General features: G+C 46.6%; 1 pseudogene; it reads left to right on the top strand.

The window, feature by feature from the left end:
* Positions 1–12,928: 12,928 nt before the first annotated feature.
* LOC113182008 (transcription factor AP-2 gamma pseudogene) lies at positions 12,929–18,048 on the top strand (annotated as a pseudogene).
* Positions 18,049–27,357: the final 9,309 nt, after the last annotated feature.

Raw genomic sequence — 27,357 nt, 5'->3', positions numbered from 1 at the left:
ACTGACCTCAGGCCAACTACATGGGTCTTCAGAACCTGCCCCCGTTGGAAGATCCATATGATGAGCCATAGGACAGAGAAGTGTGAGCTGCAAGCTCCTAATACACACGGGTCACTGTGACTGTGCCTGGAAGCCCATTCCAACCGCGGAGACAACAAGGGTGGCCTTGCCAAGCCAGAGAGCTCGGGAGGATGAGCCCTGGGAGGGGAGATGGAGTCCAAAACACATACTGCTGCATTGGAGGAGCCTAGGAGCATTTTAGGTGCAGAGACCTGGAAGCCAGTTCCAGGAAGAGACTGAGAGTCCCTGTAGGTCTGGGAGAGAGAGAAAAACACTTGCAGTCTAGAGGTGGAGGTGGAAGCCCTTCCAAAGGGAAGCTTGGAACTGAAAGTGTGGCAGACTTTTTAAAGTGGCAGAGGTATTATGCATCAACTCCAGGAGGGCACCATACCACAGGAAGCCTGGCCTGGTTTGGACCCTCACTGTGTGTGGCTCAGGGCGCTTCACAGAGCAGAGTCTGCGGAGAGCAGTCTTGCATTAGTTTGGAGGGACTTGTTGGTTGGACCCTTGCAGACGCATCATCTCTTAAAACCGCAGCCTGGATGGCTGTGCTCAGCAATCATGTGTTTAAAAAGCAATAAGACTAAATGCTTTTCCGTTTCCCCTTTGAGAGACCATGTATGATAAATGATAGGCAATTTCATGGTTGGAGTTTCAATTTCCGAAAATATTAGTGCTATTCCCCAAGCTCCACTTCCGAGATAAATTCTTTTTGGCAGTCTCCTCCGTGGTCTCCTAATTCCCTGATTCTGAATATATTTGGAGGTCTGGTGCAAATTTCATCAACCCAGCCCCAGCATCCACCTGTCCCGTTGGCTCTGGAAAGGATGATACCTACATCCCTACTCTTTCAGATTCTGTTTACATGTGTCAAGCCCATTAGTATTTATTAGGCACCTTCTACATGCCCAGCCCTGCACTGAGTGTTATTACAGTGGGCATACGGGAACTACAATCTGTCATTCAATCAACAAATATTGATGGCACAATTAGTCCCTTTGATCTCAAAATAACAAGAATTCTGCAGTGATTCTGCAATGCCTCATGCTTGTTTCACATTATCCTCATTTTATAGTTGGAAAACTGAAGCTCAGAGCTAACCTAGTAAACTCAGAGTCAACTGGAGCGGATGGGGCAAGGTTCCGCAGAGTACGCGAGTCTTAGCAGCTCTGATGGTCAGGCCTGGGGCTGAGAACATGTTCAGCCCCCTAGGCAGGACTGTAAGGTATTCATCCTCATAAAATCCAAGGGAGGTGTTGTTGACCCCATTATACAGATGTGGGAACTGAGGCCCAGAAAGGCTTGCTCAAGGATTCTCCCTCCATGGGAAGTACCGTCTCTCCTGATGTCCTGAAGACAAGCAGGCCAGGTGGTGTTGCGGCAGCCATTTCCAAGCCACGAGAAAACATCAAAGCACAAGCCAACCTGTAGAAAGAGACTACCCGCCACGTGCTTCCGTCTCCCATTACTCAGCCCCCTCTGCTGACCAGCTCTCGTGGTCTCCCAGGCTGAAGTCTTCAGTGTCGTGGACACCCAGGGCTATTCACTGCTTCCTCTCCTGCCGCCATCCTTCCTTCCACACCAGACTCTCCCCGGCACAGGTCAAGTAAGAGCAGACATCAATCCCCCTCCTCTCTACCTTTCACTCCCCCTTTAGAAGACAAGAGAAAAGAAGAGAAGTGAGATGGTAAAACCAGGGTAGAATGGAACTGAATAGAACAGAATAGACGATGACGATGGCACCGACCAGACAACCCGAACCAGCCTAGAATAGGCTGGAACAGAGTAGAACAGGGTGGAACAGAACAGACTTGGTCGGAAGAGAACAGAACAGGAGAGAATAAGGTGGGACTCAGTGGAGCAGACTGGGGTTCTCAGACCAGGTCAGGGAGGGGCAGACTTGACGAGTCTGAGCAGGACACAGTGCCATAGGCTCACGGGACTGTCGCAAAGGGGAGCATAACTGGGTGAAATAAAAGTCCCCCCATCCAACACGCTGGTCGAGTCCTCTTCTGTGTTAGGTAAGAGGGAAATAGATACAGTCCCTGTGCTCACAGAATAGACCATCTTGTGACCGGGACAAAGAAGACATTAGTAAGCATTGATACATACCTAATTGCAAATTATGAGCTTCTGTGTAATACCATAAGACAATAATCAGGTTGCCATGACTAAGAGTGATGGGATGGAAGTAATAATATTAATAATAAAAAGATCAAGAAGGCTGAGATCTGAAGGATAAGGACAAGAAGGAGAAGCTTGGAGAACCCGGGAAGAGCATTCTGGGCAGAGGGAACAGCATGTACAGACGCCCAGTGTCAGGAAAGAGTTTGTCCCATTCAGGAACGGAAAGAAGTTCTGTGTGATCGGAGCTCAGAGAGCAAGGCCCGGAGTGTCAAGGGAAGAAAGGGAGAGGTGGGAAGGGGCCAGATGTCACTGGGCCTAGGAGGCTTGGATTTCATTCTAAGTGTAATGAGAAGCCACTAAAGAGAGCTGCAGACATAACTTATGTTTCCTCCTTACTCTTAGCTGGTGTGAAAGAATGAGCAGGGGCAGGAAGACCATTCAGGCATGTGCTGTGGTCATCCGGCTAGTGAAGGTGCTTGGAGCCAAGTGGCAGTAGGCCCTGAGCAGGAGGAATGCAGCCCACATGGAGAAATACTCTGCAGGTTGACACCACTGAACAGACCTGCCCCTGGCTGAAGGGAAGGAACTGCTGAGGGCTGGAGTTTCTGTTTCCTGAGGTGGGACTAAGGGAGACAGTTGGAGGAGTAAAATTGAGAGTTTAGTTCTGAGGATTCTAAGTTCAGGTGCTTGAAAGGTGTCCAAATTAGAGAGGTCAAGTTGATTTGGGGACCCAAGCCCGGAGCTCTGAGGAGGATCTGAGATGGAGACAGATATAAACTGGAGATTGCACACAAACATTCTGCAGTGACTTGGAATCGGAGACGACTTGTGCAGAAGAACACTGCGTGGGAAACTTGCCAATCATGCCCAAGTCAGGCCCACTAAGCAGATCCCTAGGGGTGAGGTTCAGGGGTCTGTATTGTTTAGCAATCATCCCAGAATGTCTGGATGCTTCTAACTTGCATGGACCACTGGTCTAAGGAGGGACTAGTGGGTGGAGGAGGCCCCTCCACTGCAGATGTGTATATTTGCAGATGGGCAACATCAAAGGAGACACAGAAGTAGCTGGAGAAATCTAGAGACGATCAGGACAGGAGGAGTCTCATAGGCCAAGAGAGCAGGGACAGCCGGAACCAGGTGATCAGTCATGTCTGGCTGCTGAGTGACACGTGACAACATGCAAACCTCAGGCAGGACCGAGAGGGACAGAGGAGGACACAGACAACAAAGCCAGGGAGTGGCCACAGAAGCCAGAACAGATGACAAGTGAGGATGACATCCCCAATCAATGGGAAATCTGTGGACAGACCCTCAAACATATTTCACATGTGATTTTTTTTAAGACTATTTGATAGACCTTTATTTTACTTATTTATACACGGTGCTGGGAATCGAACCCAATGCCTCACACATGCAGGCAGGAGTGCTAACCCTGAGCCACAGCCACAACCCCTTATGTGTGGTTTTATCCTTTGTGGCACCAGCTTCTGTGAGGCCAAGGAAAGTGAGCAGGCTGGGGGGTGGGGCGTTCCTTCACATACGCCACGATGGCTCTGTTTTCCTGCCTCCCCACCACCCAGCTCAGCATCCTCAGACACCCCTCTGTCCCAGAAAGATAGTGCTGTGAGGCCTTCCAAAGCCCCCTCCTCCCTCCCCAGGGACGTTCTCTCCTTCCCTCCTCCCCAGAGCAGTTTCCTGGCTGTGGCCATCATGCCACCTGTGCCTCCTGGCCTCACCCCCAGGAAGCACCTTGCTAAGGGTGCAGGGTCTTACGCCCAGCAGCCTGGAAGGCAAGTGGCCCTTCCTGACGTGGCCCAGAGCATCACGGGCCACCCACTAAGGCAGTAGCCTGGGCCACCAGGAGCCCTGGTTCTTAAGGGGCTAAGGAGATGAAATGAGCCCATTTTAAAAGACACATTCAACTTCACAGGAGTCTTTCATATGCATGAAACAGAAACCGAAAACCCAAGGCTTTCATAACCCAAACCTCAGAAAGCGAGGCCGGCAACATCTTGGTGGGGGTACTGGAAACCAAAAGGGGTTTTCAACCAGGGACAAACCTCCGGGGATCTTTCAGAATCAAAGTCAGTAAGATGCTGATGTGTTTCCAAAGGTCGAATACTACCGATAGGCTTCACCCAGGTCAAGATTCGATTCTGTTCCACGTGCGTTTCCTGTCCCTGGTCCCTTAAGGGGTCACAAGCACCTCAGAGAACTGAGGAGCCCCTGCCCTCCATCTGGAGCCAAATTCCTGGCAAGAAGCTGCCAGCAGAGACTTCCCAGACATCCCCGACCTCTCCAGAAGACTCGGCAGGGAAGGGATTTTCCTCCAGAGAGCAAATGACAACACAGCGCCTGTTTGTTTTCCATGCAGGAAGGAACAGGGAACATCTGCTCCAAGAAGCCACTTGAAAGATAATCAGGCAGCGATGTTGGCAAAACAGCTGTGTGGCAGGCGGAGAAGGGGGCGGCCTGGAGCGGGAGACAGGGGATGGGGGTGGAACTGAGCTGGGAGCTGGGAGCAGGCCTGCAGCCCCGGCCCGGCCCACGCCTGCCAGAACTCAGGGCGCTTCTACCCGCTGAGGGCAGCTCCCGGGGAAACCCATCGTCCACGTCCAGCTAGGGTACAGGTCCCAGGACCAGCCGGGCCACATTGCATTCCACTTGAGTCCATGATGCTGGAAGACGATGACAGTTAAAGACCTCTCCCCTCCTCTCAGGCTTGTCACCTCGCCCTCTTCCTTCTCCATGTGACTTAGGACTCCCAGAGGCCCCCTGGTTTACTTCTGCCAAGAACAGACTCAGGCCCTTCAAATTCCTGTGGCCTCAGACATGATTAGTTAATGGCTTGTCCCTACTCATCAATGCAGGGGAGATGCTCATTCATCAATCATTTTCCCACCACCTCACCCAGGCCTCTGGCTTCCCCACAGCCTGTTCTTTCTGCTTTGTTTACTCCTTGAAAAAGAAGAGCCCTTTTCTGCCTGACCTCCAAGATACTTGCAGAACTCACGGTCAGGACATTTTCCCGATTACCATAGTGCCTTGAAATAATCCCCTCAAATAAAGTCTGTCCCTGCTAGAGTCTGCATTTGTTTTTTGTTTGTTTGTGTATTTGTTTTTTATTGACAGGGCTTGAAGGTCCTCTGACATCTCCTCTTGCAGGACAGCTTGCCCCAGAGCCTGAGATTCTAGCCTAACAGACACAGTTTGGAATCAAGAGCTGAGATGAAACCTCAGAAGACTCAGGATTCTGTCTGCTACCCACCTACAGGACCAGTGATGACTCAACCAACTGACACTGGGAACTGAGCTCTGCAGAGTGGGCTTTACAATTTCCAGGACCACACGAGGGTGGGAGTCCCTCAGCCCCCGGCATCTACTCACTTTCCCTTCTCCGGCAGAGCAGGGCCATGGGGATTCCTGATGGTAAGCTGTCCCTGGGAGCCTGCAAGTTCCTCAGACAGCAGGAAACCTCAACAGTAGGTTGTCAGAGATTGAGGCCCAAGAGAGGGAAGCAGCCCACAGCACTGGGAAACTTTTCTGCAATTACAGCTTTAAGAAAAGGCACCTTCAGAGTAAACCAAAACAAACCAACCACAAAATCCCATTGACAAATATCCCTGAACTCGATTTTATTGTCTATTCCTAACCAGCATGATCTCAGAGGCAGGCTAGGGGGTGGGAGGGGCGGGCCTAGGTCAGAGGACACTGCCGCTGGGAGCAGCCACTCGGTGGAGTCAGAAATGATGACAGGACATGCACTCAGAGGACGGTGCCGTGGAGACAGATTGCTTGTATTTGTCATTTCCAAGTCAGCTCACCACTGTGGCTCTCCCACACTGCGCTGATTACATTGATTAAATCTGTGCGCATCTTAGTCTGGTTCCCTCCAGACAGAGACCCTGAAATAAGGTTTTGGGTAAAAGCATTTGAGATGTATTTGCAGGAATCCCCGGTCAGGGAGAGTGGAAGTGAGAAAGGGAAGAGAAAGAGGCCAGTGAGAGGCACAGTGGAGCAGGTGGTGCCCGTGGGCGACGGGGGCTCATTGGAGGCAGCCAGACAGCTCCACTCGATCCACCCAGGGCCACCCACCAGGCCACCAAGGCTCACCTCCCCCTAGATTCTTTCCCCATGGTTGTGTCCCAGAAGATAAGGAGAAGGGGTCTTTTGTGCTGCGGTTTTCAAGCCACATTCTTTGGAATCCCAGAACTTTGGGAGATAGGAGGCCAGTGGACATGGCTGCAGGTCTCAGCCCCACTTCAACTGGAACACATTTTTCTGCTTAAATGTTGAGTTTCCACTTATAATATTTTTGAAGGGTTCAACAGCTTAAAAGTAAAGGCCAGATCTACTTCTGTCTCCAGGAAGATGGAGTAGATACCCTTTCCTTATTGTTCTTGCCAAGCACAAACAAAATCTCTGGACATTATATATCAAGCCAACATAAGAAGGCTCTGAAAAGTGGACAGAAGGCAAATAAGCCAGAGACCTCAGGACCCAAGGAACTGCACGGTGATGAGCCCTTTGGATTTTCTTTGTATTCTGTGCAACTCAGACTTGAAGCTCAAGAAGTCAATAACCTAGAAACTCCAACTGGTACAGATAAAGAATGGCCCAACCAAAGCCTGCTCTCTCTAGCCAAAGGACAAGTAAAGGGGCAACCTAGCAAGACAGAAAATTTTTAAGCTGCTTTATTCCAGCCAAACATCACAGAAAAATACTGTGGCCCCATCCCCACCCATGCCAGCCAAGGTCCACTGGGGAACTTCAACCCTCGGCCCACCAGGTGGCAATGAGGTACTCTCCCCCCCCCCTTCCACTCAGTGGTATTTAGAGGAGACCTGATAGGGAGCCAAGACTTTTACCATTACTCATCAGTAACAAGCTATCAGTGGAGACTGCTGGAACTCCATCCTCACCCAGCAGTAAAGAGAAATTACATACCAATGTCATCTGTACTATCATAGCAACTGACATTCCATACCAATGGGGCTGAATGGTGAACTTGGACTCAAACCTCCACCTGGCACTCACAGGCAGTACTCCCCCAGCCACCCCCAGCTGGGGCAGAGTCCAGGAAAAGCCAGCTACACCAGAAGGCTTGAAATAAGATCCAGAATCTCATATATAATGTAAAAATACCCAGGTTTTATTTTTAAAGGTAACTCATCACTCCAAGAAGAAAGACCTCAAACTGAATGAAAAAAGACAAGAGACGCCAGTACTGAAATAACAGATGTAAAAATTATCTGACAAAGATTGTGAAGCAGCCACGGTAAAAATACTTCAATAGCAATTATGAAAATGCTTGGGGAAAAAAATTAGAACATAGAAAGCTGGGCAAAGAAAGAGAATATGAAACAAGAAACAAGTGGGAATTTTAGAACTGAAAAATACAATGACCAAAATAAAAAAGCTCAGTGAGTAGGAACTTGAACATATAAAAACAGCAATTACCCACTCTGAAAAGCTAGGAGGAAAATAGACTAGAAAAAATGAACACATCCTCAGAGATCTGTGGCCTTATGCCAAAAGATCTAGTTTCTTGTCATTGGGGTCCCAGAAGAAGAGAAAAGAGGGAGGATTTACAAAACAGTAGAATTAATGACTGAAAACTTTCCAAATTTTAATGTACCCTAAACAGGATAAAGCCACAGAAACTCACACCAGGAACTCTGGAAACTAAAGCCAAATAAATAAATAAACAAATAAATCTTAAAAGCATCCAGAGAAAAATGATGCCTTCCCTGTAGAGGGAAAACTATTCAAATGACAGTGGGTTTTATTTTTTTTTTCATCAGAAACCCAGACAGACAGAAGTGTTCCAATATTTCTCAAGAGCTGGAGGAAAGACATGTCAACTCAAAATTCTATACCTATACAGAGAAGGAAAAGTAAGAGAATTAGTTTACAACACCCCTACTCTAAGTGAATACTTAAGAAATTACTCTAAATAAAAAAGAAGCTATAAAAGAAGGAAACTTAGAATAACAGAGAGAAATAACAAACATTTTAAGCATAAACATGGGTAAAAACAATATATCTTCCTTCTATTATTGGGTTTTATTATTTATATTTGATGATTGAAACAATAGTCTTATAGTTATGCTTCAAGCAAATTGAATTCATATTTCTTTAATTCCCAAAAAGAATGCTCCAAGCCCAAATGGTTTCACAGGTGAATTCCTGTGAAATGTTTAAAGAAGAATTGACACCAATGCTACATATACCCTCCAAAAAATAAAGAGAGAACACTTCCCAATTCTTTATTAAGCTTATATCAGCTTCATACCAAAACCATACAAAGATACCATTATTCCTGATGGATACAGATGCAAAAATCCTCAACAAAATATTAGCAAACAGAATTCAGCAATATATACAAAGAGTTTTAACCATCACTAAGTGGGGTTTATCTCAGAGATGCACATAGTTAAGTATTTAAACATTAATCAATGTAATTAACCAGTGAGGTTTTTAAAAAAAATCACAAGATCATATCAACTGATGCAAAAATGTTGACCAAATTCAGTAACACTCTATGATGAAAATTTTCAGAAAGAAAAAGAATAAAGGAACAACTTCGTCCACTTGATAAAAAAGCTTCCACAAAATATCTCTAGCTAACATTCCACTTAATGGGGAAAGATTAAATGTTTTCCCTCTAAGACCAAGAACAGGCACAGTCATCCACTCTCATAGCTCTTATTCAACATAGTGCTGTAAGTTTTTAGCCAATACAATATGGCAAGAAAAGGCAGTAAAAGCCATACATATTAGAAAGAAAAAACTGTCTCTATGACAGAAAAACATGGCTGTGTACATATGAAATCCTAAAACAGCTACAAAAGCAAAACAAAAACCAAAACAAACAAAAACTTCTTAGAGCTAATCACAGGATACAAGAAAAATATACAAAATCCAATTGCATTTCTATATACTAACAATGAACACGTGAATACCAAATTTGAAAATATAATACCAAATAATACCATTGCTCAAAAAAAAAAAAGACACTTAGGGTACAAAGCTGTACTAGTCAACTTTCTGTTTCTGTAACAAAAATCTGAGATAAGTGCACTTATAAGAAAGAAAATTTTATTTTGACTCATGGTCTCAGATTCCAATCCATACTCACTTGGCCCCTTCCTTTGCAGCTGTGGAGCGGCTGTGCACGATGGTGGGGAGCATGTGGTAGAGGAAGCTTCTCACCTCGGGGCAGCAGGGAAGCAAAGAGAGAAAGGAAGGGGCCAGGGTGCAAATATCCCCTCCAAGTGCACACACCCAATAACCTAACTTCCCTCCACTAGGCCTCACCTACTGGGGTTTCCAACTTCTTCCAACAGCACCATGGACAGGAGACCAAACTTTCCACACATGGATGTCTGGGGGCATTTGAGATTCAAACTATATCAAAATCAATAACACATATATAGGAGTTGTATGCTGAGATCTACAATGCCAATCAGAGACATCGGAGAGACTTACTGTGGATGGGAAGGCTCAACCCAGCAGAAGTGCCAACTCTTCCAAATTGAGATCCAGGTTTAACACAGTACTATTGTAACCCTTATATGAAAAAAGCAAAGAACTAATGAATCTAAAACAGTTTTTTTTTAAAAAAAGAAGAAGAAGAAATAGGGGAAATCAACTTAGCAGATCACAAGACTTATGTGCCCACTGTGATCCAAATTGTGTGACAGGGGCTGGGGCTGTAGCTCAGTGGTAGAACACTTGCCTAGCACATGTGAGGCCCTGATCCTCAGCACCACATAAAGATAAATAAATAAAATAAAGGTATAGTATCCATCTACAACTACAAAAATATATTTTTTAAAAAAAAAATTAACAATGGCTGATGGACAGGCAATAGAACAGAACAGAGGACCCCAAAAGAGACCAAAGTGCCAATTGATATTTGACATAGGTGCAGAGATAACTGGATGAAATAAAAATAACCTTTTCCACAAATAGTGATAGAACAATTGGGTATCCATCCAGGGACACTCCCCTCCAAATGAGCCTTAGTATCTATGAATTCAAAATGGAAAATGCAAAACTCTAAAACCTCTAGAAAAGAAATAAGAGAGCATCCTTGGGATCTAAGGCTAAGCAAAGAGTTCTTAGATTTGATTCCTAAAGCATGATCCATAAAAGGAAAATTGATAAATTGAACTTCATCAAAATTTAAAATTTTGAGTTCTGTGGAAAAACCCTGTTAGAAGAATGAAAAAAAAAAAACAGGTATAGAATGGAAGAAAATGTCAGCAGAGGACACTAGTTGACAACTGTGCAGGACTAGTTGTATTAATACAGGACTAGTAATATCAAGAATATATAAAGAACTTTCAGAACTCAACTGTAATAAAAAGAAAAGAGCAAACCAATTTAAAAATAGACAAGACATGAAGAGATAGTTCATCAAATAAGATATACAGATGGCAAATAAGCACAGGCAAAGATGTTCAACATCATTAGGCATTAGGGACATGCAAATTTCCCTAATGCACAAAGATGCTACTTATGGACCCATCATAAAACACAGTGAAAAAATATCGACAGCACCAGACACTGGGAAGCATGCAGAGAAACTGCTTTGCTCATCCATTGCTTTGGGAATGTAAAATGGCACAGCCACTATGGAAAACAAGTTGGCAGTTTCCTTCAACATTAAACATGCATCCACCATAGGATTCAGCAATCTCACTCCTGGGCATTTATCCCAGAAACATGAAAACTTATTTTCACACAAAAAAACTGTGCAGGAATGTTTATAATCGCTTTATTTATGTTAACCAAAAACTGGAAACAACCCAGATGTCCTTCAGCAGTGAACGGTTACACACTCTTCAGTATGTTGGTACCATGAAACACTACACAGCAATAAAAAAGAAAAAATTCTTGATATATACGACATCCTACATGCATCTCGAGAGAATTATGGCGAGTAGGGGAAAAGGCAGCCACAAAAGTCTATCCCGTATGATTTTGTTTACATAACATTCTCACAGTGACAAAACTATGCAAATGGAGAAAGAATTGATTAGTGGTCAGCAGGGGTCAAGGATGGGCTGTTGTGATGTGTATGAAAGGGAGGGATGAATGGTCCTTGTGGTCCTGGAAGTGTCCTGTCACTGTGTTAGTGCTGAGATCCCAGTTGTGACAGTGCGCTATAATTTTGCAAGTTTCTGTAACTGGGGAAAACTAGGTAGATTGTTTATAAGATCTCTTTATATCGTTTCCTAAAATTGCATGGGAATTTACAAAAAATATTAATTTAAACTAAAAATATTGATTTAAGAAAAAGCACAGTACAGGTCATAGATCTCATCTAATTCCTTAAATTTCCATATGGGGGAACTATATCAGCAATGAAGATTTGTCCAGGGTTGTCCCACTGGTCGGTAGCCTGCCAGGGCCACTGTACCTCACCCTTCCCATCTCCACTTCCCAGTTCATCCCGGTCTCTTTCCTTTTAACTCTTACAACTATTGTTGTCCCTTGGTATCTATGGAAGATTTGTCTCAGGACACTCCTGGCCCCCTTGGATACCAAAATCTGCGGATGCTCAAGTATTGTACATAAAATGTCAGATATTTCTATAAATTTATGCATATCCTCCTGAATGCTTTAAATCATCTCCAGATGACTTAAAATCCCTAATACAATGTAATTTCTACTAAATAGTTATTATACTGCATCATTTAGGGAATATGGTCAAGGAACAAGTCTGTACATGTGCAGTAGTGGTGCAATTTCTTCTGAATACTTTCAATCTGCAGTTGGTGGACCCTTGGAGGCAGAACCCCGTAAATGTGGGACCTGTGAATGTACTTCTTTACTTTTTGTTCATTAAGAAGGGCTCTATTCCATCCCCACTGTTTGGGTTACAGAGAAGTAGAAGACATGGTTCCCACCCTCAAAGAGCTTGGAGTCCAGCTAGTGAGATCAGACTCACACGCACGCACACAAGTTGACCCAGGACAGGTGTGTGGTCAAATCAATGAGGGACATAATCAGCAATAACAAGAGGACAGAGAAGGCTCACAGAGGAGATGGAAAAAAGACAGACTTGAGGTAGGGAGAAACAGGGAACAGCACCACAGAAAATGCCCTGACACCGGGGGTAGTAGGCAGGGGGATCTGGCTGCTATAAATGGGGTCAGTGTGGGGACCAATTAGAATGAGGACAAGAACAGAGTGTTGAGGCGAGGGGCCCTGAAGGCCAACTACAGGGGTTCAGCCTGGACCCTCCGAGCCAAGCAGGGCCCTTCAGCAGCAGTGACCAGTTCAGAGCACGTGCCAGGCACCGCATGAAAGTGGTGCCGCGGTTCACACCCTCCGTTTCTAGGCTCATTCTTGCACCAATTGTCTGACTTCCATTTTTCCTCTGAAATAGTCTCTTTGGAACCTTCCTGGCTACTCATTTTGCTATTTTCCTGTTATACTTTTTCCTTAAACCCCATTTAGAGCACGCATGGACCAAGGGCCAAAGTCATGAACAGCAACCCAAACAACCCAGGTGGGCCCCAGCCCCAGCTTCCAAGAGGAACCCACATGCTTGCTGGGCCAGCCTCCAGGCTCCCCTGTGCTTTCTAGGGGACCTAGATCAGGGCTGCAGCCAAGAGGATGAGCTGCTCCTCATAACAGAGGGACCTGCATATGGCCCCTGGAGAGAATGACGAGACAAGGTGACTGTGTAGCTGGGGACAGTGGAGACCATGAGGTTCTTCAACACATGGAGAAGGCTAAAGGGCGGCAGGTGGAGTGTCGGAGTAAAAATGTCCATGAGCAGCAGGACAGAGGAGTGCTGAGGGTTGGTGAGGCAGTGTGGAGGATCCTTCCCACCCCGGCGGCCTCTGTCACCAGGAAGGCAGAAGGAGAGGGGACTCGGTTGACCACAGAGGCCCCAATGCCTCTGTGGAGAGACAGAGGGGTCTCCACCCCTGGCCCACACCCTTCCAGCAGCCCCACCTTCCACCATATCCCTGAAGCCCCTGGGGAACAAGGCCTCCATGATCTGCACTGGCCCCAGAGCTGGGCTGCCCAGGTTGCCTCCCCACTCCCCGCTGCTGTTCTCAGTCTCTTGCCTGAGCCGCCATTCTTCCTCCTTCTTCCTGCCTCCCGGATCCTTACCTCTCTCCTCTCTTCCCTGTCTACCATCTTTTTCCTCCTCCTTCCACCCCACCTCTTCTCTCTCCTCTCTTTTCCCCACTGTCTTCTTATCTCTTTCCTTTTCCTCCTCTCTTCCTTTTCTCTTTTCCTTTTCTCTCTCTTCCTGCCTCTCTCTTCTTACCCCTCCTCCGCTCCCCCGTCTCTCTGCCTCTACCTTCCTCTCTCAGGGTCTCTCTCCAGGCACTCACCAACTTCCAGGCGTGAATTTTTAAGAGACAGAGAACTCAGGGAGAGACTCCCAGAAAGTGCTCTTAGCTCCCTGGCTACCGGCAGTGGGTGATGAATTACAGAAATACATTAAGGGGCCGTCCCCCTGACAGCAAGCTAAGGTAATCTGTCAAGGTACCAGCCCTGGGATGATGAACACCCCCTCATAGATCAGAACACCATCACTCTGATTACACTCCAGCACTGCATGTCAGGGTGCGGCAGGGACATGATGGACGGTGGGGATCCGTCACCATGCCAATGGCCCATTCCCAGCACAACATTCATATCCCAGCTATGATTTAGGGGCAAAGCCTGACTCCTCCCAAGATGCACACACAGCAAAAGTGGATTCTTTATACTACAGAGAGAAGTTTAGGGAGAGAAACACTGGGAGAATATAGCTTCAAGGTCAAGGGCTTGGGAATCAAAGAAACACTGTTTCAAATCCTGGCTCCTCTACTTAAAAGATGTGTCATCTTGGGGCAAATTCTTCCCCTCACCTGAAGTGAAGCTTTTAGAATGAGGATGATCTTAGCTTCCCAGGATTTTGATTTTTTGTTTTGTTTTGTTTTGTTTTTTGCTTTGTGGTGCTGCGGATGGAACCCAGGGCCATGTGCTTGCTTAGGCAAGCTCTCTACCACTAAGCCACACCCCCAGCCACAGCTTCCCATGATAAAAGTGAGATTCGAATAATAGAATGCAGGTAAAACAGCAGCATGGATCCAGGCTCAGCCTCCTGGACTTACCATCCTGGCTTGTCCAGAGCAAGAGTTCAAAGCCCCAGCCTTCACCAGGCTGTCGAAAAAGGACAAGGGCTTGTGGCCTCTTTTCCATGCATTATCTTTACCTTCACCTCTCTGTTTCCCTCCCTGACAACTCCAAGGACAGTGGAAGAGGTTTAGGGATACCATCTCAAGTTGGCCAACCAGCCTGTTTTGCAGGCAGCCTGTCTGTCAATCTGTGTCACCATTCCATTCTTCATTCAGTCAACAGGTGCTGAGTACCCATTAGATGTCAGACCCCACTCTGCAAAGTGGGTATTCAGAAGTGGAAAAAATGGATGAGTACCCCTGCTGTCAAGTGCCAACGTAGTTACTCAGCCTTCCATTGGTCCATTCATCTGTCCATGATCAGTAGCCAGGCCCAAGGGCCTTCTGAGCCCAGCCCTAACTCAGACACACTATGAAATGACTGTGACTTTTAACTATGAGGTTAAAATAGAATTGAATCCTACTGTTCTTAATAGACCATCATCACCACCACCACCATCATCATCATCATCACCATCATCACTACCATCGACACCACCATCATCATCAATCTTAAGGATTGGACAAGTGAAATGGGATCTTGTCACTGTTTTATTTTGCATTCCTTTGGGCTAACAGAAAAATTAGACATTTTCTCATATGATATTCATTTATATGTCTTATTTTAATGTTTTTGCCAATGTTTTAGCTGGAATATCAATCTTTTTCTTTAAGCTTTGCAAGAGCTCTTTATATATTAAGGGTATTAACCTTTTGCCGTATCTGCTGCAAATATTTTTCCCAATTTGTCATTTACCTTTTTAATTTTGTAGTTTCTTTTTTCAAGTACATGTTTAGAAGTTTTGTGTAAGCAATTCTACTGACATTTCCTTTGTGATTTCTTCGATTGCTTTTAAGCTTAGGTAGGTATTACTCACTCTGAGATCATTTAGCTATCCACCTGTTTTTGTCTATCATGATGGAATTTTTTTTCCTGTTCAATGCTCTAATTTATCTGGAATTTACTCAAGAAAGAGGCAAAGCTCTAAAATGACTATCTCCCAAGGAGTCAATTTTCTCAATAGCATTTATTAATCCAACCGTTCCCCAGATATTTGTGGTGCTTCTTTTCGTTTCTTATTGCTTTTGTACCTGGTGAGACTGGCTTCAGAGTCCTCAGTACTACACGCCATTGCTGCTGGCTGGGTCTTGAGCCACGGCCACGCTGTACAATTGCTGTGGCTTTAAAATACATTTGAGCATATGTTAAAGGAAATCCTGTCTTCTTGTTCTTTCAGAAATTTCTTAGTTATTTTTAACTTGTTATTCTTCCAGATAACGTTGTAAAGCTGTTTTGGTCAAATTACCAAAAGTTTCCATTGAGAGCTTAATTACCTTTTTTTCCCTAGATCGATAGATTAATTCAGGAAAAACTAGCATTTTTCATTGTTCCTTTTTCCAAACCCAGAACACATTCTATCTGTCCATTTATTCAAATCTTCTCTTACACAAAACTGACAACTTTGTGGTTTTCTTTGTGAAAGTCCCACACGATTCTCACTGAGAGCTATCCAGAGGCAGAATATTTTTTCACTTGCATTGATCTTCCAACTGGTTAGTGTGGGTACATAAGAACATTCTCAGCTTTTTATATTCGTCTTGTGCATCAGGACAGAGAATATATTGGCTTCCAATGTGCCCAGTAAGTGATTATTCACAAGAAAAGGCCATCAGGGGTAAAGATGATCCCTGCTCTTCAGGACCTCAGTCCTTCTCTCTGGGTGGGTGTGAGCACAGCCAGGAATCACTGGGGTCCCTCCTCAGACTCAGGGCAGTGGGATCTACAAGGTGAAGGACAAAGGGTAGGTAGGAGCACAGATGGCAGGCACAAAGGAACCCTTTGAACAGAGACGCAGCAGCGGATTAGCCACAGCCATGAGTATGGAGCAGAGGAGAAAGTGTCAAGAGAGAATTTCTGGAGAATTTGGTCCATAAAATCTGTGGGACTTGACAACCCCTTGAAGAAAGCCTATGATAAACATCTGCATTACTCTTCAAGTTTTCTGGAGTCAAACTTAGGTTTCTTTTTAGTACCACCCTGTACTGAGTCAGAACCATACAGCACCCTGTGACTTTTAGGACCACTTTACAAGCCCCATTACAGATCCCAAAAGTTTTTCTGTTGATTCTTCTCCTTTTCTATATTTGTGATTCCATTACCTAAAACCAAGAACAGTTCTCTCTTACTTTCAACAGTTAAGGTGCTTCCCCCCCCCCCTCGACTTCACAAAATTTTGCATTGGCTAGAAGTTCCAGGAAAGTGTATAAAAAGACATCATTGACAGAGAATCTCTTTGTCTGATTCCTATATTAAGATTGGTCTTCAAAATCAGGTTAGGGTGATATCTTTTCTCTCAAGTTTTTTGAGATGCTGGGGGAGGGTGTGGTTTTTTCTCAACAATTGTTGTCTTCATTGTCACTTCAGTGAGACGACAGAGGCATTTCCATGACAACTGCTGCCTTGCCCACCTGGACTCTGCTGGTGCCAGAGTAAGCACGGGAGAGGTTCTGACCCACGTAAGGCCGTGCTCAGGGCAACGCACCCCTGCGGGAGCCAAGGGAAGGAGAAGACCCCAGACGGCTGCTGTCTGCCTCCCTGCAAGGCAGGTGCAGTGGACAGGAAAGGTCACCGATGCATTAGGGAACCCCTGAACCTCGGTCCTCCGTGGCATTCAGTTCTGAGGAATACGGATATTTATCCTGAGTAGTTTTGTCAAGAAATAGTCAAAACTCTAGGGAGGATTAGGAAGGGGACATTGAAGAAGGCCTGACCTGGCCCCCAGAGCCAGGAGGGGGCCTGCCTCCCCACCTCTCTGAGCTGGAGGTGTCGTGGGTGCCCACAGGGGTGCCTACCGAGGCTGGGACCTGCTCCTGCCCCAGGTGCATGCCCTGGATGCTGAAGGCCTGGCCGAGAACTTTGGTCTCCACCACATGGCCCACCAGATGGAAGAGGTGCAGAATGTCAGTAACCAACAGCTGCTTGTGCCTGATCAGACTGTAATCCACAAAGGTCCCGTCTTTATGACTAAGAGCCCCCTGAGGCTCCCCTGTCAGAAGGAGCTGGTGGGAGCCATGATGAATCTCAGCGAGGTCTTCGGCTCGGTTCCCAGAAGACTGTCCCTCCTCAGCTCCACGTCCAAATATAAAGTGACAGTGGCTGAAGTGCAGAGGCAATCGTCACCACCTGCATGCTTAAATGCCTCGTGGCTGGGAAGTGTTGTCAGAAGAGCCAGGTCCAAAAATGGAAGCTGATCATTGTGGGAGAAGTTGGACAAGATTGGGCTGAACCTTCTGTCTGGGAGACTGGGAGACGGGAAGCCACTCCTGTGACCCTCCTGACATTGTTCGTGGAAGGCGAAGCTGCTCCCTAGGCAAGGGCGCCAAGAATTCACAGACCTCCTCAGTCAAGACCAAACACCCAAGCGGAGCAACAGGCCCTCCCAGTCTTGGAAATGAACATACAGAACTGCTTGTCTCATTTCAGCCTGATTACCCGCGGGTTTGGCAGTGGGGCCCCCTGCGACACTGTGTCTGTGGTGCAGAACTCTATCCAAGAAGCCCTGATGGTCATAGACAAATCCAACATGAACCTGGAGACCAGAGTCCAGCAGATTCTAGTAAGACCCTGGAGAAAATGAGAAGCACAGGAAGTAAGATGGGGTGAACAGAGGACAGGAAGGGAAAGGACCAGGAGTCCTTCGTCCCTGGGACAGACTGGAAGGGCTCCTTCTGGGGGAAGAGCTTCCAACCTCCCTTACCCACCTATCCACAAAGGCCTCTGTCTCCTCAGGCTTGCACCACCTTGATCTGCCCTCCTGGATCCCTGAGCTTCTCCAGCCTTGGATGTCTGAGTTTGGGCACCATTCCAAGGTGACAAGTACTGGCTTTTGTTTCTTTACTTATGGAGCATTTATTTTTGGAATCCCATCCCTCCTTCCTCTGAAAGTGGTACTAGGAGTTTTAGAACCTTTTCATTAAGTTCCCCCGGCTGACACGAATCCATGTGCCCAGCTGCTGAAACGTTGGATTGATGTGATTCAGATCAACAATCACTTATTTTATTCAGTGTTAAAATATAGCTGGGTTTTATGACCACTAATATATTATTTTTTTCAAAAATCAGTCTTTATCAGCCAGGTGCAGGGGTGTACGCCTGTGATCCCAGCAGCTTGGGAGGCTGAGGCAGGAAGATCACGAGTTCAAAGCCAGCCTCAGCAACAGGGAGATATTAAGCAGCTCAGTGAGACCCTGCCTCTAAATAAAATACAAGATAGGGCTGGGGGTGTGGTTTATGGTCAAGAGCCTCTGAGTTCAATCCCCAGTATTGAAAAAAAAAAATAAAAGAGAGAGAGAGAGAGAGATCAGTCTTTATCTACCTTCCTCAGCGATTGTGTCCTCCAGGAGGAGGCGAAAGTATCACATGCGCAGCAGCTAGTGAGCAGGTGGTGGGTGGGTGCAAACCCCATGCTCCGAGGGGCCTTCTGGTTGTAGGGAACTTATAGAAACAATGCCTGCTGACAATTTCATTTGTCTTTTCTTGTCTCTGTCTCTTTTTTTACCTTATGAAAATTAACTCTTTACATGGGCGACTCTTTGTAATGACAGGTAAGGTACTGAAGCTTTATTTGCACATTCATTTCAGATCTTGATTTTTTTTTTTTTTGAGTAAACTTGAAAAGGGTGGACATGAAGCATTTGCTGCTTCCTGCCACTCCCAAGTCCCCCTGGAGGCTTTGTATTTTGAGAAACAGTGTGTTGAGTGTACAGATTTTATTTATGCATGATTTAATGGGGTCTGAAAATACTGATGCACTTGGCGACTTTTTAAGAAATGGGTTTTGACTTTATTATTAACTTTTAATGGTGGTGGGGTGATCTATAAGATGTCTTTAGATTTTATTCATCTGTACACAGGATATGAAGAATTAAGAGAATGCAGGGCTTTGTTCTTGGTTGGGAAAACACTATTTAATTGGAGCTCTCTGTTCAGGAAGCAATAACTTGGCATCTCATTCGTGTGGGGCTGAACTCTACAGTGAACGTGCGTTATAGTTAGTGTGGGTGAAATGGAGATTTGGAATTGAACTCTGGGCCTGTAAATGTTCCCCAAATGATTGTGCGAGTATGTTACCTATATTTTAAAAGTATTCTCAATAGGAAAAAAAGAAGATGATGACATTGACTTAGTGGGGTAATGATAATCCTAACAATTTATTGTATTTTTCATAACAAACTAGAAAACAAGAATTCAAAAGTTCCCAACTCAAAAAAGTTTCGATGTTCAAGGAGATGAAATGCTCATTACCCCGACGTGACCCTTCCACATTCGGTATGGCATCGTGCCATCATGTGGGACCCCATAAATATGGGCAGTGAAGGTTGTTTTGGGGACTTTCTGAGTATTGGTAAGTGTGAATCAGGCCTCAAGGTTTCCAGCAAAAGTTCAAAAAGAAGCTGCCACCGGCCTTTCTCGTTCTTATTCCTCTCTGTTCCCGTCTTCATCCTCTCTCCTCCTCCTCTTCTGTTTTCTCTCTTCTCCCTGAAGACTAGCTCTCACCCACACTTCTCCCCCATTTCCTTTTCTGGCCCCTTTCACTGCTCCTTACCATCCAGTTTCCACTCCCTTCTGTCCTCCTTGTTTCCACCCATGGTTCATATTTTCTCTCTCTCTCCCTCCCTCCCTCCTTCTCCCCCTCCCTCCCTCTCTGGTGCTCTCTCCCCTGAGAGAGGAGGAAAAGAATGTAGTGATGCTGTCCTGCCAAAGGCTGAACGAGGCAGAGGCCATCTTGGGCACCCAAAGAGCAGAGGCCACGTCCTCATCAAAGCTGAAGGACAAGTAGCCCAGAGCAGCTGTCCCCCAGCACTATAGGTTCAACAGAAGCAGATTCAAGCAGTCAAGAGCTGAAGAGCTGGAGGCAGGTCTTCCACAGCCCGGGGGGTCAGCAGGGGCAGGGCCACACTGGCACACTGCAGAGCCAAGAGCTGGTGCCGCCTGCACTGTGCCCGGCTGCTCTAGAAACTTCAGACCCAGGAGCCAGGGAGGGCTAGGGCTGACCAGGGAACTGACCCTCCAAAGGGCAGCAGGGGTAAAGCTTCCACCCTCGGCACGCCGCCCATAGGGGAAATAGCGAGTGCCACCTGGGTCCCGCCTCCGCGCCCTTCCACACCTGCTTTGGATCTGTGGGACTTTTAGCACCTGCATTTTGCCAAAGCTTGTGCTTACACACACTTCTGAAAGAGAGTGTTGGGCAGAGGAAATGGAAACCTTGTGGCCTGATTCACACTTACCAATGCTCAGAAAGTCCCCAAAACAGCCTCCATCATGGCAACCCACCTACTCACCCAGCTGTCCCCAGGTGCCTCTTGATGGCTGTCCCCATTTGCTAATAGTGGCCACGTGGAAGCCACAGCTGTTTGTTTGGAGCCCTGCTGAGCAGCCCGCCTCACCACAGCCATGAAGGTTCACGGGTGACTAGAGCACGGACCTCAAATGTCAACCAGACCAGAGGTTTCCAAGTGCTTTTTAGGCAATGGTGGAAATCTTTCCTTGACTAGAAGCTCTTATGAAACACACATAAGTAGAGCTGCCCCCAGTAAAAGTGGGGTAAAGAGCCCTGAGTCCCCTCCTCCAGCTCCAGCCACATATGAAGTCATGTGTGCCCCACCTGAGACATTTCTATAAATTTCTAGAAAGACCTAAAAACAGACCTCTTTATACAAGTAGGTAAACTAAGACCCCAAAAGAAACAAACTCATGGCCAAGATCAAGTAGAATACTGATGGTAGAAGTAGGACTGGAACCCTGGCTCTGCCTGCCAGCCAAGGCCCATGTGGACAGAGAAGAGTTGTGCCCTTGAGCATCAACCTCTGAGTCCGAGAGGTGATGGGGAAGCGCCAGGAGGTGTGAGCAGGTAGTCTGGGTGGACAATGGGGCCCCACCCCAAAGACTTGTACCCCACCAATGCCCATGTTAAGAGGACTCTGGCATCCTGCTGCACTCACAGAATCAGCTGACCACAGGAGCACTAGCATAAGAGCCAAGGGCCTCTGTCTTAGCTTCCATACCATCTCTCACCTGCCAGTGACCTTGGACCAATGACTGACTTCAGCTTGACTCTCCATCTTGGTATCCTGCCCAGCTTCAGTGCTCCTCCCACAGGTGGAGAGGTGACAGCTGTACTACCCACAGCTAAAGCAAGGACTCCTCCAAGGAGGAAATGCTCTCTATTTGGAGAAATTCCTTTAAGAGTAGCCCAGAAGGTCTGAAGGTGTGGAACAGCCAAGCCCTGGGGCAAGGGCCAACCTGAGCTGTAGGGACTGAGGAAAGGAAGATTGTCTCAAGTGGAAAAGGGGAGACAGAAGCAGAGAAGGAGGAAATTGGGGAGTGACAAGTTGGTACAAAGCTGTGGTTACCTGGAGTGAAGGCAAGAGAGACACATCCACTGGTGACATGGCCAGAGGGCATTTTAGGAATGAGACCCCTAATGCCAAATGAAGTGGTTTGCTTTGCAACAATGTCTGCTCTTCCCACTCCCACCCTCCCACCCCTTAATTTCAAGTAAATCTGCCTCACCCACCAATGCTTTTGCCAGCAGACTGTTCTATGGGAAATCAGAGGAGGCTGAGCTCTCTGTCTGGGTCTGTGTGGGGTGAGATGAAGACTGTGTGAAAGCAAGAGCCAAGGCTCCAAGAGCCCACCAAATGTGTGGCCCCTATAGGGTGTCACCAATCCTAGAGTCCCTGGATCCCCATAAGGAGAAATTTGGGGGTTTAAGTCAAACTCACCCCAATCTCAAGGATCAGGGAAGATCCCAAATGTCATATAATCATTAAAATTAAATGACTTTAATCCTCTAAAATACTAATATATAAGAACTCAAAGTGGAAGACAGTGGTCATTAAGTTGCGGCGTACCTGAGCAAGCCCCTAGGAGTGTGTTAAAAATGCCATAGACTCATCCATGAGACTTTGGCACATGCGGGGATGAGGTTGTGTGGTGTGATTTTAGCCATCAAAGAACACAATTGAAAGCAGACAGCTTTAGTAGCAGGACCCACCTGCAGATCCCCAGCCACTGCCAGCTCCTGTTGGGCAAGAGCCATAGACCTGGCATAATACAACTCATCCTAGCTGAGAGCTACATCTTTGCCTTAGGATCTGAGCTCTGACAGCCAACACCACTGTCATGGGCACAATCGTTCTCTGTCAATGCCAGCCATTGGGTCAGCCTGGCTAACTTGAGATCTTAAACCCAGGGTGCATGCCTGAGCTCACAGTCCTCACTGTGCCAGCATGTTTCTAGGACCTGAGTCTTTTGTTCCCTGGACTTGATTCTCCCTCTGTATATCTACCTCATCTGGCCCTCTGGACGTGACTTGGACTAGCTTCCCATGAAGCTTGTCTGTTTTCTGCAACTATGATAGAATACCACAGATTGAGTAATTTACATATAAAGAAATTTATTTATCATAATTCTGGAGCCTGAGAAGTCTAAAATCAAAGTGCCAGAGTCTGCAGAGGGTCTTCTTGCTGAGTTGTAACATGGCCAAACCTCTGGCCTTCCTTTTGTTACAAAGCCACTAATCCCATGATGGGCGTCCCATCCTCATGACCTCGTCTCGCGATAATTACCTCCAAATACCATCAACATATGAATCAAGTTTCCAAAACTTGAACTTGGAAAGGACACACTCAAACCACAGCACAGCTTTTCTTTCTTCTTCTTCTTTTTTAAATATATGATAGCAGAATGCATTACAATTCTTATTACACATATGGAGCACAATTTTTCATATCTTTGGTTGTACACACAGTATATTCACACCAATTTGTGTCTTCATACCTGTACTTTGGATAATGACCATCACATTCCACCATCATTAATTACCCCGTACCCCCGCCCTTCCTCTCCAACCCCTCTGCCCTATCTAGAGTTCGTCTGTTCCTCCCATGCTCCCGCTCCCTACCCCACTATGAATCAGCCTTCTTATATCAAAGAAGACATTCAGCATTTGGTTTTGGGGGAATGGCTAACTTCGCTTAGCATTATCTTCTCTAACTCCATCCATTTACCTGAAAATGCCATGATTTTATTCTCTTTTATTGCTGAGTAATAGTCCATTGACAGCACATCTTTTCTTCTAGGACATTCCTTGGACACAGTTTGTTTGGGAGAAAATAAGACAGTGTTAGAAGACAAAGAAAAGGATTCCTCCAAAATACCCAATGATAGCCCAGGATGCTGAAGCCAGATGGAGGCCAAAGAGTGAGGAGCACACGCTGGAGTCAGCCCAGGGTGAGCCTGAGAGTAACCTGAGAATCTCCTAAAATAATATCGAAATAGGAAGGAAAAAAGAAATTGGAGTTTTCTTCATTCATTCATGCCACACACAGGAGCTGAGCCCTCTGGCCAGGCACTCAAGCTCAGCTTACTTCACCCTTTTCCCAAATGAAGCGTCCCATCTGGAGCAGACTGGTCCTCGAGGGCTAACAAGATTCTGAGCAGTAGGAAAGAGCTGGAAGGGCATTCCAGGCAGAGGGGAAAGATTGACCAGAAGTGCAGGAGCAAGGCCAGGTGCGGCAGCACATGCCTGTAATCTCAGTGGCTAGGGAGGCTGAGGCAGGAGGATTGCAAGTTCAAAGCCAGCCTCACCAACTTAGCGGAGTTTGAAGCAACTCAACAAGATCCTGTGTCTAAGTAAAATATTTTTAAAAGGCTGGGGATGTGGCTTAGTGATTAAGTGCCCTGGGGCTCAATCTCTGGTACAAAAAGAAGAAGGAGGAGGAGGAAGAGGAAGAGGAGGAAGAAGAGGAGGAGGAGGAGGAGGAGGAGGAGGAGGAGAGGAGCAAAAGACTCCACAGTGAGTTGACCAACCTGAATGGAGCAGAAGTCCATGGGGACACATTCTAACCTGACAGGACTTTCCTGTGCTCTGAGCTGGACCAAAGGGAGGGTAAGAGACATAAAGGGGAATAAGTCTTCGCCCTCAATTGCTAGAGGCTCTTTGCCATGTTATAATTCTGGAAGGGATGCGAGTGCCACATGGAGGATGACACCTCTCACAAGTCATCGATGTCCAGCAAAGGGACAAAAGGACCTGAGGGAGTCTCTTAAGATCACCAGCAGGTTAGATCCAGTGAGGAGTGAAGTGCAGGCACAGGAATTCAGTGATTCCTGGGCAGAGCCTTCATGAAAACAACCTGAGAAAAATAACTAGCAGGTTGGCCCACTGGACACTCTAACCCCCACATGTGAACCTACAGCCAACAGGTGGGCACAATGCCACACAGGCTGCTTTCCCCTGCAGGAGGGCCCTTATCAGAGCAGGCTGTAGGGGGAGAAAGGAAAGGAGTGAGGGGGAGGAGTCACTTCACTTCTTGAAGACTCAGTTTTTCATCTGGAAAATGGGAATACTGCCCCCTCCATCAGGCTTGCTGTGTGATTTGAAGGCCTAGCTTCTGGGGAACCCCAGAACAAAACTGGCACCTCAACAGTGCCGAAGAGGTGAAGTAGCTGCCCAGGGACACGAAGCTCACCACTGGTTGAGCCGGCTGGAACCCAGGGGAGGCTGACTCAGAAATTAATACTCTGCACCCCAACCTGTTGCCCCTCAACCTGGGCCAAGAGAAGGTCATGGACTCTAACACTTAGTCACATTTTGTCTTCAGATAATGTAGTGGCTGTCACTCAGGGGTACTCAGAATTCCCCTCAGACCCTAAATAACAACCCAAGGAAAGACCAGCCCACCCTGGGATTCACAGAATGATATAAATGTCTCTCTGAAAAACTGGACAGCAGCCAGGTGCAGTGGCACACACCTGTGATCCCAGCAGCTCAGGAGGCTGAGGCAGGAGGATCGAGAGCTCAAAGCCAGCCTCAGCAAAAGTGAGGCTCTAAGCAACTCAGTGAGACCCTGCCTCTGAATAAAATACAAAATAGGGCTGGGGATGTAGCTCAGTGGTCGAGTGCCCCTGAGTTCAATCCCTGGTCCCATTGCCCCCCAAAATGGACAGCGGCCTTTGAAGAGATCAGGAGGGGCTGGAAAAGCCTGGTGAAGTGAGCCCCAGTGTTCTCTTCAGGCTGATGCCACCTGACTTCAGGGCCGTGGAAGTACCTCCAGCCTCCATCTCCAGAGCCCCCAGCCTTCACCACTTCTCTGGCCCCAAGCACTACCTCTGTTCTCACATGGTTTTCTTTTTCTTTTAAACCGTCTCAGTGCCAGCCCCGAAATCCCCTAGGCTCCCTGGTGTCATTAGCCAGGACTTGACAAGCAGACCCTCTGGTCACTCACGGCCACCTATGATAGGCAGAGGGTAGAGAGCTCAGCGCCCAGCTCTGGAGGAGGCCACAAGGAAGGCCTGGGTTTGGCGTCTTCTCTTTCCTCTGAAGCTCTAATTTATATTAATATATGCACCAGGAGATGAGAGATTTTATAATCAAGGTAAAAATTAACATGATTAGCATAATTTCCTGGACATGGCTTTCATTTCTTTAAAACAGTGTGATTAGGACAATATGAGCTCATCTCTTTTGACTATCGAAGAGATCAGTGTGACCCGGAAGCTTCCTTGGGTAGGGGATGAGAGTGTTTGCTGAGGGCACCCATCCAGGCACTGGGTGGGTGTCTTAGAATAGCTCCACTCAGTCCCCCAAACCAGCCCCAGTTTGTTTTCTCTTTCGGTGAAAGACACTGAAATTCCAAGAGTATAAATGACTTGCCCAAGTACACACTCGTGATGGCCACCTGCATCCAAAGTCAGGCAGAATCCGGTTACTTTCTGATTATAGAGTTTCCCCAAACAAGAACCAACCTCTTCTTACTCCACCTAAGAGCCTGGTGGTCCTCAAATTTCCTGAAAGCAAAGCCCTCTGCAAGCAATGCACTGAATTAAAGGCAGAGATGGAGCAGTAGGACTGGTTTTCAAGACTCCCATTGAGGAGCAAAGGTCAAAGTCAAAAATCTGCTGCTGAACACATTTTAAATATTTTTTTGTTGAAGTTTATCAAAATCTGTGTGCCCATTAGCAAGCATCAGATCAGACCCATGCCAGGAAGATTGCATGATTCAAATGAAGACTAATATGATACTCTTAATGGCCTAGGTGGGGAGATAAGACGGAGGAAACAGCAGAGAAGAATGTGTGAGGGGTTTTAATCACAGTGAGACACTGGGCTCAACCACTGTCTGACATTGAGCAACGGTTTCAATCTTGTTGTGGCTCTGTCTTCTCATCTGCAAAATGGAAGCAATGATACCATCTTCTTGCAGAGTGAGAGCTGCAAGAGGCAGTGGCAGCGAATCTTCTAGCCAGCAAGAACCAGAGCCAGCGAGAACAAGTGTCCACCCAGGCTAGTTCACATCACTACTGTGGCAAGGGAGGTCGGGGACCCAGGCTCAGTACAGAGCTCCTGTCATGTCTCTATGGCCATGCAGACACCCTCGCCTCCTCAGTCTAGGTATCTTCTGTTATCATTCTCATTTTCTAGATGAGAAAATTGAGGTTTAGAGATTTGTCACACAATTATTCATTAGCGAAGTAAGTATTTAGACCTGGGGATGGAGGATGCCAGAACAAGTCAGTCCAGATCCAATCACACAGACAGGTTTTCTGTTTAGGGGTTTTTGTTTTTGTTTGCACTGTTGGGACTCAAAAATCTCTAGAATGTTCTGGACTAAGCTGTACAGAGGAAGGTTCTGTGATGACGGTAAGGCCCTCATCTGCCCTGGCCAACACCAGAAATGTGCCTGGTGTGGCTTAGAAACTGAATCCTTAGTTTCACTTAATTTTTGTTCATTTAAATCTGAACAGCCAGAGAAGGCTGGTGGCCCCCCTACTGGTCGGATCTGTCTGGACTAGAGTTGACACCCTCTTTAACCTTGAATCCAAGTCCCTTCCCTTGACTCCCTGATGTGACCCACTTGTTCAGGTCCCCTAGTCCTGCTCTCCCAACCCACATTCCATTTCGATCCC

This window comes from Urocitellus parryii, chromosome 6 (genome assembly GCF_045843805.1).
Source record: "Urocitellus parryii isolate mUroPar1 chromosome 6, mUroPar1.hap1, whole genome shotgun sequence".
In the NCBI taxonomy this organism is placed as follows: domain Eukaryota; kingdom Metazoa; phylum Chordata; class Mammalia; order Rodentia; family Sciuridae; genus Urocitellus; species Urocitellus parryii.
Note: the sequence above shows the minus strand (reverse complement) of the source record. Positions and strands in the feature narration are given on the sequence as shown.